General features: G+C 42.8%; 1 protein-coding gene across 4 annotated transcripts in view; it reads right to left on the bottom strand.

The window, feature by feature from the left end:
* Positions 1–11,104, bottom strand: part of B3GALT1 (beta-1,3-galactosyltransferase 1) — a 225,920-nt gene extending 214,816 nt beyond the window's left edge. For all 4 annotated transcript variants that reach the window (XM_075093359.1, XM_075093358.1, XM_075093357.1 and 1 more), the window contains exon 1: positions 10,905–11,104. The gene's annotated coding sequence lies outside the window, so the exon portion shown is untranslated. The remainder of the gene's footprint in view (positions 1–10,904) is intronic.
* Between the last annotated feature and the right edge of the window lie 1,044 nt (positions 11,105–12,148).

Genomic DNA, 12,148 nt, shown 5'->3' with positions numbered 1-12,148 from the left:
CGCATTAATCACTATAATTTTCATTCAGAGGATATTTCAACATCAGGATAATAGACACTTCTATCTGCACATACATGCTAGATCATAAAGAAAATAACAAAACACCTTTAAAAAGTTAAAAACATATTTTTAATACAGTTGCTTGAAGCCATATTGTTAAAACTGTGATTAAAAATTACTTTCAAACAAGTACATGTTGTATAAGTGTAACCTTGCTTATAGGTCATATTGATCCAATAACATAAAAACTGATAGAGTTTGATAGGGTAGATCTATAAAAGTTGGAAAAACCATGCAGAGCCCTTATTGGTATCTTGCTAGAAAGAACTGCATTAACAATAATTCTGGATAGTACAGGCTCCAAATGAGTTTCAAAATATCAGGTAACATGCAGTCAAAGTCAAAAACACTGGAGCCCAAAAGGTCTTATACAGAAATTATGACAGGTCTGAGTCTTCATTTCACTGATAACTGTACAGAGTGCATAGAACCTGAGCAAAGAGGTCAGCTATGTCTGAGCATGTCAGAATTCTCACCTCTTGGCAATCACCTCAAACAGTATCTAATAAAGAAATGAAAGCATGCAGTAACTTGGCTGAGTGACCGCACAGAAAATAGGGACATACTTTACAAAATACAAGTTCCGTTAGTGCTTTTATGTTGCTTACTTTTACTGGGTTGTAAAGAAATTTTTCTTTCTTGGATTTTTCAAATCATGAAGCAGATGATTTCCAGGTGACCTCAGCTGTGACATTTTAACCAATACATGGCTTCCCCAGACTTCGTGGTTATTATAGTAATATCTAGTTTAAAATTATATAAAATGGGTATGGTTTGGCCCAGGCTCAAACTCATATGCCGTGGTGCCTGCTGCTAGGTGGACCTGTGATCCCATGACAGCCAGCCAGAATTACCTGCAGTAACCCAGCCAGCAACAGTCAGGTGCCTCAGCCAAAAACCCGTGATGAAATGCAGCAATAGGCAGAGGCTCAGAGAAATTTTCTACCTCCAGGTGGGGTGTCTTTGTTCCAAGAAGTCCTTGCAGGGCAAACAAAACCTAGCAGAAGCCTACTGCGATGGTCTCCTTGTTATATGATCCACCACTTCTGCTGCATCATCCACATTCAGTCACACATTTTACTATGACTTGATGCATAGTCTGATACCTAGTACAAATGTAACATCTTCAGAGGAAAACCCATTACATATGACTCACTTGTTTTCTGTGCAATTATTATGGAGCCATTTTGCAGAGTGTCATTTTATGGTTTACTTTCTAAAAAGAATTAATGAATTTTGTTTCAGAAAACTGAAATGACAAAATGTCTGAAAGTGGACAGCTGATGCTATGACACGGTTTTCCCCTCCAAAAACCTGCATGTGAGCTTTTTGCTTTTACTAGCAAATTCTCTTGCCACCTACTTTTGTAATGACCATTCCTGAGATTACAGCACTATCTAACTGTGCCAGATGATAATGAGTAATTTTACAATATGAGGTGCAATACCAAATTCACTTTGCAGAAGGCTTCAGGTGGTATCAATACCAAATCTTAAAAGAGTAAGAATTAGTTTCTTCTCTACAAATGAAACACAATTGACAGCAAATATCAACCATTTGATGTTTTTCAACAGAGTTGTCTGTTTATGTTTAGAATTTGCACTAGTAACAAATAGTATTTCATTTCCCTTTTAAATGAGGACATTACGGAACAAACAGTATAGAACTTCTAGAAGTTAGTTCTTAATTTAACTAGCTTTTTGTTTGATGCCTCTATGCACACTTCTTTTGTTCATACCCCCACCTATCACAATTTTGCATTTTCTCCAGAAAAATATTCAGAGTAAGATACCCATAATATGGTATTTCAGTATCTCCTCCTTACTTGTAACTAGGACATAATGTATTGAATACTACTCCCATTGAGTTCTAATTTCATAAACTAGACAGACTATATAGATAAAACATTTTATCCCAGTAGAAGTATATTTTCTTTGAGGAATGTTTAATATGATCCAACTTGCAACATCAGTAGCAGATGGATGCTCCAATTCTATTCCAGACTTTTTATAGTCTATTTCAACCCCTGATTTATCAATGGGAGTGTTTGACTTTGTATGGTAATCTGAAATCTGCATATGAAAAGTTTCAGCAAGTAGGCCAGTCTCTTCAGAGTTTCAGAACATTTTTTCACCTGAGCTGCAACACAGCAAAATATTTGTGTAACAGGTATTGCAGAGCAGAAGTAGTGCTGTGCTCTTTAACAAACTGATAGGATAGAGGTAAATCTCAAGCACATATGTGCAGACTTGAGTCATCAGACTCAACCTAACCTAGTTGCCATTAACTTGGTGAGAGACTTTCATTTGAAGGTGAATTCATGTAATGACAACCTGTAGTATGAGCAGCTATGCTCATACATTTGAATCTTTCAGCCAACTTTCAGCAGTGCTATATTATTTCCTAGCTTCTTTTAAGCAAATACAGTAGCAAACTACATATAGCAAAACGTGTTTTATGATTACCTTTCACACAAGATTCATTTTCTGAGGCCTTTTAACAAACACCTAGCATACTCAAAAGTTTGGCAAAAAGAAAAACCAGTGGGTTTACAATGAAGTCTGAAATCCGAGCAAAATGTATTCTTTTCCTACACTGAAAATTCTTGCAAATTCTGAAAGTTTTAAATAAACTTTTATAAAACAAATTTCTACAGTACAATGCCGTGAATGTACTAATACCACTCTTAGTAGCTGCCTAACAGACCAAATGCTTTCTTGAGATTTAAAGTGTCATCTTAGAAAATGTACATAGAAGAAATCAACTAGTTTAGAATATTTTGTGGAAACCCACAGCCACGTGGCTTCCTTTACACGTACCATCCTACCTACATGAAAGTATTTTTTCCTAGGGAAGAACATGTTAAGATTTGGCTGATGGTTCCGAAGTATCTTATAAAAATGTTAGATGAATGATTGCATACATCTTAACACAAGAAGATACTGTCATAATTAAAAAATGGAAGACAAGTTCCACTTTTTATGATGATAGCCTGTTTAAGGCAGATAAGCAGTGTAAGTGGCAGCGCTCTATCAGTATGCTGCTAAATGTATTCAGCACAGATTCATCAATTACCACTACCGTGGCCTAAATGTACCGGGGGGGGGGGGAACAAAAAGACTGCGTGACTGTACACTAACAGTGTTCATGTCCATCCATGACATCCTTACAGGCTATTATGAACTCACTCTTCCACATTAAACTAATCTTGAGCTGCATCAGCCAACAGAAAGCTCATGACTTTGCAGCTACCGTACACAGGGACATGTTTGTCATGAAGTAGCACTAGGCAAGTGTCAAGCACATGATGTAAAAGGAATACACCAAAACCTTTTCCTGTCACAAAGAACTGCCTTGCCTTGGTTGCTACAGATTTAGCAAACAGCACCCATTAATAGATCAGGAAACTGACTTTAAACCACCCATTACTAAATTCAAGTAGTAGAAATATTATATTTGTTACATACTTGAACACATGCTAATTTGAAAAGCTGTTTTGGTGAACTGTGTTATGGTGCAAAACAAAATGAAAGAAGAATCATATTGCTGCAAATAACTACAGTTGGTATCACAGTCTTTTAGATAGCCAGGTTTACGTAGCAGATGACCTCGTCAATGGATTGTAGAACAGCTGGGGCTTTTCTTCAAAGAATGTAAAATATAATTCTTTAAGCTAAATATTTAAATTAACAAAGCAGTAAGTTGACTCCTAAAATAGTCCTGTACTTCTGCACTTTAACAACAATAAATCAAGAAACACAACAGCACTTCGGGCTGTGGTTTGACAACAGCTGCCTGTCAACCATCTTGCTCTCCTCTTGTATTTACCTTCAGAGTTCCACGTCCCCCCTTGCATCAGCCTTCATAAGGTCATCTGTGAAGCAGATTCAAGCTGGAAAAAAGTGGTTTTCTATTTTGTTTTTGTTTTTGTTTTAAACCAGGGGCCAGTGGGTAGGGGTTATCTTCTGGCAGACTACTGTGCTGAAGTGGTTCTGCAAAGGGTTAGGAAGGATGGAGTCATTGTGACTGACAGAAGATAAGACAGGATCATAACAGACAGACGTTGGAGTCGCTTACACTACTGTGAAACCACATTTATTACTAAGTAACACCAAGTAATAAATGTAGCACACTAATAATACATTTCTAATGTTTCTTTAAACCTCACTCTCAATGCTGTTTGCAATGCAGCAGCTCTTCTAAGTGACATGCTCTGAATATCAAATGACTAGCCTGTTTTTGAACAAGGAAGATGAAGAGATCCTTTCTATATGGTGGTCTTCCAGCCTAATCTCCAATAAAACTGGGAGGAGGGGAAATGCTTTGCGTATTATTTTCATGTTAGTGTGAAATGTAGTTCACAAATAGAAGGTGATTAATTAGATGGTATTGGAGTTAAGCCTGTTGTGCAGTGAATCCGTAGAGAGGCTAGGAAAGTATTCAAGTTATTTGAGTAAACATCACTTGGCACTCCAATATTTTAGAGCTTCTTTGGTTTTAATTAAGCATAATTTTAACAGCAATCAATGTGGATCAAATACCATATACCACCATGCTCATTTCCCCATTCAGTGCAGTTGTAGTAAGTGCCTTGAATGGCATCTTTCAGAGTTTTCTTTCTTTTTTTAGGTGGTCTGGGTTTCTGGACACAGCCTTAACCTGTTACTCTTCTGAGCTCATGTTTGCTGAGGTTTAAAGAAAGAAAAAAAAAAAAGCAAAGCTTGTGTTATATACAAGCCATTTTTAAGATCTACGAACACCTTGACTGATTTGCCACAACACTTTTATCCCTCTCAGACATCAGATGTACACACATAAGGAACGATACTGTTGGCAAAATTACAACAAAAAAGTGATCATGCCCCTGTACTCAGCACTGGCGTGGCCACACCTTGGATATCGTATTCAGTTTTGGGCCCCTCACTACAAGAAGGACATGGAGGTGCTGGAGCATGTTCAGAGATAGACAATGAAGCTGGTGGACGGTCTAGAGAGCAAGTCTTATGAGGAGAGGTTGGGGGAACTGGGGTTGTTTAGTCTGGAGAAGAGGAGGCTGAGGGGAGACCTTATCGCTCTCTACAACTACCTGAAAGGAGGCTGTAGCGAGGCAGGGGTCAGTCTCTTCTTCCAGGTCACTAGCAATAGAATGAGAGAAAATGGCTTCAAGCCATTTCAAGCTTTAGATTGGATATTAGAAAAAATTTCTTTACTGAAGTGGTCAGGCACTGGAACAGGCTGCCCAGAGAGGTGGTGGAGTTGCCGTCCCTGGAGGTATTTAAAAGACATTTAGATGTGGCACTTCAGGGCATGGTTTAGGAGACATGGTAGTGTTGGGTTGATGGTTGGTCTTGATGATCATAGAGGTCTTCTCCAACCTTAATGAGTCTATGATTCTATAAGTTGCCTTCAAGCACAGAACTTATGCCATGCTGATGGCAAGGAACTCCAGAAGCACCTTACAAAACTCAGAGTGGACAAAAAGAAGACAAATAAGCTTCCGTGTAGATACATCTAAGCTAATACATCTAACGAAAAATAATCTAAATCGCATACATACAATGCTGACAAATTACTTGGAGAAGAAATCTAGGAGTCATCATTGACGGATCCCTGGAATTAATGGCTTTATGTTCAACAGCAACCAAAAACCCTAGCAAAACACTGGGCATCATGGGGAAAGGCATTGAGAATAAGACTGAGCACATTTATACAACCTTGGTCCACCCACATCTCAAGGTGTGTGAAGTTCTGGTCTCTGCATCTCAAGGACAGACTCTAGTCAGAGAAGGGCAAACAAAATATTAAAAAGATGGAGCACCTGCCTTAGAAAAAGAGACTAAATAGGCTCTTCAGTTGGATAGGAGGCTGAAGAAAGATATGATCAAGCAAACCACAAAGGTGGTAAGTAAACTAACACAAAACTTCTGCTTGCTAAATCCTGCAGAAACAGGACTAAGGGACATCTAACAAAGCTAGGAAGACATTAGTTTACAAAAGATTAAATTGCATCTTTACAAAGCTAGTAGTAAGCTTCTGGAACTTAACCACCAGAGGAGGTTGTGAAGGTAGTGAGCATCAGAAAGTTTGAAAAAGACAACTTCTAGGTTTGTAGGTCTACAAACAGGCTCTAAAAGCACTGAGCAGACATATACCTACCATTCCTAATATGAAAACTAAGTATGCAGGGAGAGTACAAGGGAACAGATACATAAAGTGGCTAGGTTTGTGTACAGACCCTAAATAGCATCCGTTAACATCACTGTTGGAGACCAAACCCTAAGCATGAAGGCCCACTGGTCTGACCAATAGAGCTTTTCTGATATTTTTCATTTCAATTTTCTCTAATATCTTCTGTTAAACTCTGAAAAAAGCACCCACACAAAAAACGTTACACCCCTGCTTCTTAACTGCTGTGAAAGATACAGGTCAGACTTGAATACTGGCAGCCCTTCAGTATAAATTCTAACATGTAATATCCTATGTTAAGGAATAAATTTGTACTTTAAACAAAAATACAGGTCAGACCCAAGAGAAAATATTTTAATTACTCCAGCCACTGTGACCCCTACAATGCCACAGATGTTGTTCCACAGCAGGGTGGCTATTTCAGAGAAAATGTAGCCACCTGCTGAGGGACAAAAGAAACAAACATCAGCCCCTCAAACAGCAGAGCTGCAGAACAGCTCAAAGGGAGGCAAGGTTAGGCATGTAAGTCATTCGCATTTCTACTAAACCAAGTCTCAAAAGATAGTAAGAGTTAAAGCTTACTGGTACTCGGAAGGCAGTCTTAAAAAACTGAGTGCAAAAGCCAGTATCTGTAGTGTATTTTCTGCCCTCTTCAACATAAAGTATTTATACATGAGATAGGCATATTATAACTGAACTATTTTGAGGCTACTGATAATACAGAGCACCTTCTGCTAAGGAGGAAGGTATGCTGGCAACACTCCGTAGAAATTAATAAATATAGCTCAGCAGAATTCTCACATGGCTTCAGTTGTATAGTCTATTCTTCACTCGCCTCACTCTTACCATTAGCTCCCTTGCCAGTATTTAGTAACTTCTTGTTATTCAGGAGGAAATTTATATTTATGAAATCTATATATGTAGTGATACATTATGTTATACATTAAATTATACATTTATATGTGCATTAAATTATACATTTTCATTCTCAAGGGAATAATAAAATACAGTTTTGATGAGTAACTATTGCAGATATTTAGATTACTCCCAGTAGTTTGGGAGGTTAAATTGAGAGCTACAAAATCAGAATGCAGGAGGGTTAAAAAAAAAAAGTGTTCACCCCCCACTACAGCTGCAAAATACCTAGCAATTTTACATTCTAGGTAGTGATACAAGAAGAAGGGCATGGTCATAAATGAGATTCATAATTTGTTATCACACCTTGATTCATCTCTGTATTAATACTACCTGCAAGCAGGCCCAGGGCTCAGAAAGACTCCTACATCCTTTCTTTCTCCCGGATGAACTCTAGAAGGCTGATCTCAGCCACCAACACATCTGCAGTCTGCACAACTCTGCCAAAATTTACGCCTGCATGCCTACCAGTCAAAGAGCAACTCACCCATCTTCACCTCTCCCCTGTTTCTCTGTTGAAGAGCTGTCCCCTCAGCATCAGGAGCTGAGTTACCATATCCTGTTTAAGAGTATCTCGTTAACTTCCTTGGAAAGCATTCACAGGAGACACGGGAGCTGAGGAAGAGCAAGCTTGGTCGTTCACATATGCCTATAGCAGTGTTAGGCAGCAGTAGACACTATCACCATTTGGAAACACCTGAAGCCTTTGAGTAAGTGACAAAGGGAACACTTGGATGCGGATGGATTTTATACTTCTGTTTATCTGGAATTCTGCAGAGCTTCCATACATCGGCATTTACAGTAGCTGTGTTTTCTGGAGACAGTACTAACAGCTACAAGTCAGTATTTTAAATGCAGTTCAAAAACAGCATTAGCTTTTCCAAAAAGATCAGCTACCGTTTGCATGATCTAGTACAACTAGGAGGAGATAAATCATTCATTCCTCTTTTCTATGATCTTCTGCAACTCTTCAGTAGTTCAACTAAATGTACACCTGTACTTATGTCTAAAAAAGCATGCCACTTGTTTTTCCTAGCTGTATCAAAATAAATAATTTTCCTACTACTCATGGCAAATTACATCAATATTTTAGTATCCATCTTTAAGCAACTAAACAGGCAGCAGGTTGGAGAATGTGACAGTATTGACTGCTTCAGCTGCCGATTTCTTATGATATTGCATATAGGAATACTTCCCTGTAAAAATTATTACTACGAAAGCAGCTTAGGAAAATCCGAGATTTTTTTGTCATTTTAGCAAGTGTCCTTTTACTTGGGAGGCATACAGATAGACTCATTTTCTTTTATATAGAGGAAAACTATGAAAAGCGAGCTAACAACCTCCAAAACTTCTGCGCTCTCCTAGCTTTAACTAGGTATGAGCATTATATAATAATTTTGAATATTACTAAGTCTATAGCTGATGATTATTTTTAACAAATAAATAGTTAATACATTTATATTCACTTTAGTGGTAGGATGATCCCTGCTCAAAAAAAGTTCATTACTTAATAACATACATCAACACTGAATTGAGCACCCTTCTGAAGATACACAATTGAAATATTTTGATCTTTTAGAAAAGGTTTCCTAAGAACTCTGTCTTATCTACTTTCTTCCCTCAAAGATAGGCTATGTAGCAAATACAGTGGCACACATTCTCCTGCATGTCCACCTGAGAACAATCCCAGTGAAATGAGTATCACAAATAAATACTACGCATGTGCTGAAGGTTCTATAGTTCGCCCATTCATAAACTAGATTTTTAGATTAGAATTTGGTGTCACTCACAGTGGGGAAAACAAGCTTGGTGTTTTCAGCATGTAATCTTTGCAAAAATTCTACTGGTGTCTGCCACAAAACCACCACAAAAATTTGGGGTTCTCTTTCCTAAGAAAGCACCTAAGGAAAACACAGGTGATATATGAGGCGGTCTAGCACAACTGAGAGCATTGCAGACATTGCATCATGGCTATGTGCAATGTACTTGGATCAGGATTGCTCTCTAAATTAACCTAAAATACTCAGAAGACTTTGATACAAGTTAACTAAATGAGAGTTCTGAAACTGGTTTACCAGTAAGACATTTTGCTGGATCTCTCCAGATCTACCCAGAATCAGTGATGTACAAGAAACTGAAATTTCATTAGCAATTTATGTTCTGTCAAAAACAATATTTAGTGGATAAGCACACACCTGTATCAGTTATAAATTCTATACCTCAAATCTTTTACATTTACTAGTGCCATTCCCTCAGCTGTAAAACTGGGCTTCAGCTCTCCAAAGCAGAGCATCTATTTGTAACAAGGAGGTTTACAGTTTTTCATTCTTGCCATCTATCACATGATTTTTAAAAATTCTGAAAGCACGTTATGCATTATATGATTGAATAGATCCTTATAACTGAATTAACATATCAGAATGCTCTCTATCAAGAAAGATAAAACCAAATCAATACACTCCCAGAAAGTAGGGAAGGAAGCTTACAGCTACAAAAGAATGAAAACCTGAATCAAATTAAATGCTCTTTATGTTTTCTGCATAAATTTTCTCCATGTTTAAAATGCCTGACCCATCACATGTAAAATAATAACGAGATAACATGAACTATTTTCTCTTCAACTGTTAATTGGGGATGCTATCTTGCTTCCTATTGAGTCAATGTCAAAACTCCTCTTTATTTCCATGACTGAAGGATCAGGTCCATCATCACAAAGTCTGGCTGCACCCTAACGAATTCTTAAAGTGTTATATAATCAAGATTCTGAACATCGAAGGGCCATTTTTTCTAAAATAACAAGATTTCACACTATTCAAAGCCTTCCAATATCTTCTGTCAGTACAAGTACAGCAGGTTGAAGAACAATGAAAAAGAGTGCACACATATAAACGGGATTTCATCTTTGGGATTCCTCTGTCTCAACAGCCAGCGACCATGTATCAACCGTCACCCTCACGCTTACTTTAAAATAACTTTTCTTTAAACTAGCTGCTTTAACAACTTTAAGATACGGTCCGCGGCCGCAGCAAGACCAGCACCTTCCTCAGTTTCCCCGCCGGTGCGCACCGCCCTCCTGGGCGTCCGGGTAAAATCCTTCCTACAAGGGGAGTTCGAGCCGCCTCCGCCCCCCCGCCCATCCCCGCCGCGCGACGCTGACCGCCGGGCCGGGCCGCGCGCACGCCCGCCCTAGCGGTTGCTGCTCTCGCCACCCGGGCGCGAGCTCCCGGAGCCGGGCCGCGGGCCCGTCCCGGCCGCCCGCCTCAGCTCCCCTCAGCTCTCTCCGCGGAAAGCGGGACGCGCGGCACACCGCCGCGGCACGGTCCGCCTCTCCCAGCTACCACCCCCGCAGCCCCAGCTTCTCCCGAGCAGGCGGAGGAGCGGAGGGGGCAGCACCGCAGCCCCTCCGCCAGACCCGACTGGTAGAGGAGCTGGTGTCGCCCCTCGCCGCGGCACCCGCGGACGGCGGCACCGAAGTTCCCGCCGCGCCGTTGGTCCCGCCCGGGGACCGGGACGGGGCACGGCCGGGACCGCCTCGCCGAAGGGCACGGCAAGGGGCGGTGGGGGAGCGCGCCCTCCCGCGACCCCTGCCCGCCGCGGCCCACCGCTTCTGCCGCCCGCCGCGGGCATCCTGCCTCCCCGCCGCGCCGGTACCGCTGCTCGGCGCTGCCGCCGGCCCCTTCAGCACGAGGCGTAACGGACGCGCATGAAGGCAGGCATCCGTCTTCCCCGCGGCCGGACCTTACCGGCCGTGCTCGCCGCCCTCGCCCGCCTGGGCGCACGCCGCTCCGTGCCGGGCTCCCGCTGCCGTACGCCGCCCCGCTGCCGGCATCACTGCTCCACCCGCAGCCGCACCAGCCGCCGCGGTGCCCGGCAGCAGCGCCCACCTCAGGAGAACGCAGCCCGTGCAGCGGCGGGGCTCGCACTCTCCGACTGACAACGGCCACGAGCCAACCGCCTCCCGCGCAACGCCGAGGAGGCGGGATGGTGTAACGAGAAAGGACCAATGAGAGCTCACCCCTGCGGCAGCGCCGTTTCCGGGAGGGGATGCACCGCGCCGGGGAGCGGGGGTCGTGGCGGGTGTGATGTGCTGGGGCGCGTCCGTCGCTGTGCCGAGCGGGGCCGGAGCTGCGGCGCGGCCCTGGCCTCTCCGGGGTTCGCCCCAGCCCCGACGGTGGCTGCCGGCAGCGGTAACGCGTGCAGCGGAGCTGGTCTCGCCCTTCTCCAACTGCTCCGGGAAATGGGAACAGGGCTGAGAGCCGGCCTTTTCCCTGCGTGCGCAGGGACATCAAACACCACGCCTAGGAGCTTTATTTAAAAAGAAATAAAAAATGGGGAGAGGATATATTTTTTTCCGGCTGAAGCCGTGTCCGGCGGCCGCCGACCTTGGGGCCGCCTCCTTCGCGGCTGGGTCTGCCCTGCCCTGCCCTGCCCTGCCCTGCCCTGCCCCGCCCCGCCCCACCCCACCCCACCCCACGCGGGACCCTCTTAACAACCCCTGTCGCCACGGCCGGCAGCGCGCTGGGAGGTTTGTACCGAGTTCGTGGCCTGAGAGCCGAGGCTCGTCACGTTTTGCTGTGCCTGACCTACCTATGCTTTGGTCCAGCTGTGGCCGCAATTTTGCCGTGGGTCGGATGTCTCAGGCTCTGTTTATAGCCCATAAAGCAAAAACTTTTGTTTGCAGGGTACAACCGCAGTTTTGCATTGCCGCTGTTCGATGTAGAATGAGGTCTTTTGTGCCCTAACCCTAGTGATGTAGCGTAGAGGTATAGAGGCCTGGTAAGGTAGCAGAGGCTACCTTCTCCAGGTGGACTTATCCAGAAGTGAAGATCTAGGATGCGCCACATAGGAGTATTGGCATAGGGTGATGAGGGAAGGGGCACAGGGTTGGTACTGGAGACCTTGTGGCTATAAATGGCATATCCATGGTCGGTTAAAAATAATGCAGGCCTCGAGCTAGGAAAAAAAAATGGTTTGGGTGTTAACAAAG

This window comes from Phalacrocorax aristotelis, chromosome 5 (assembly GCF_949628215.1).
Source record: "Phalacrocorax aristotelis chromosome 5, bGulAri2.1, whole genome shotgun sequence".
Classification (NCBI taxonomy): domain Eukaryota; kingdom Metazoa; phylum Chordata; class Aves; order Suliformes; family Phalacrocoracidae; genus Phalacrocorax; species Phalacrocorax aristotelis.
Note: the sequence above shows the minus strand (reverse complement) of the source record. Positions and strands in the feature narration are given on the sequence as shown.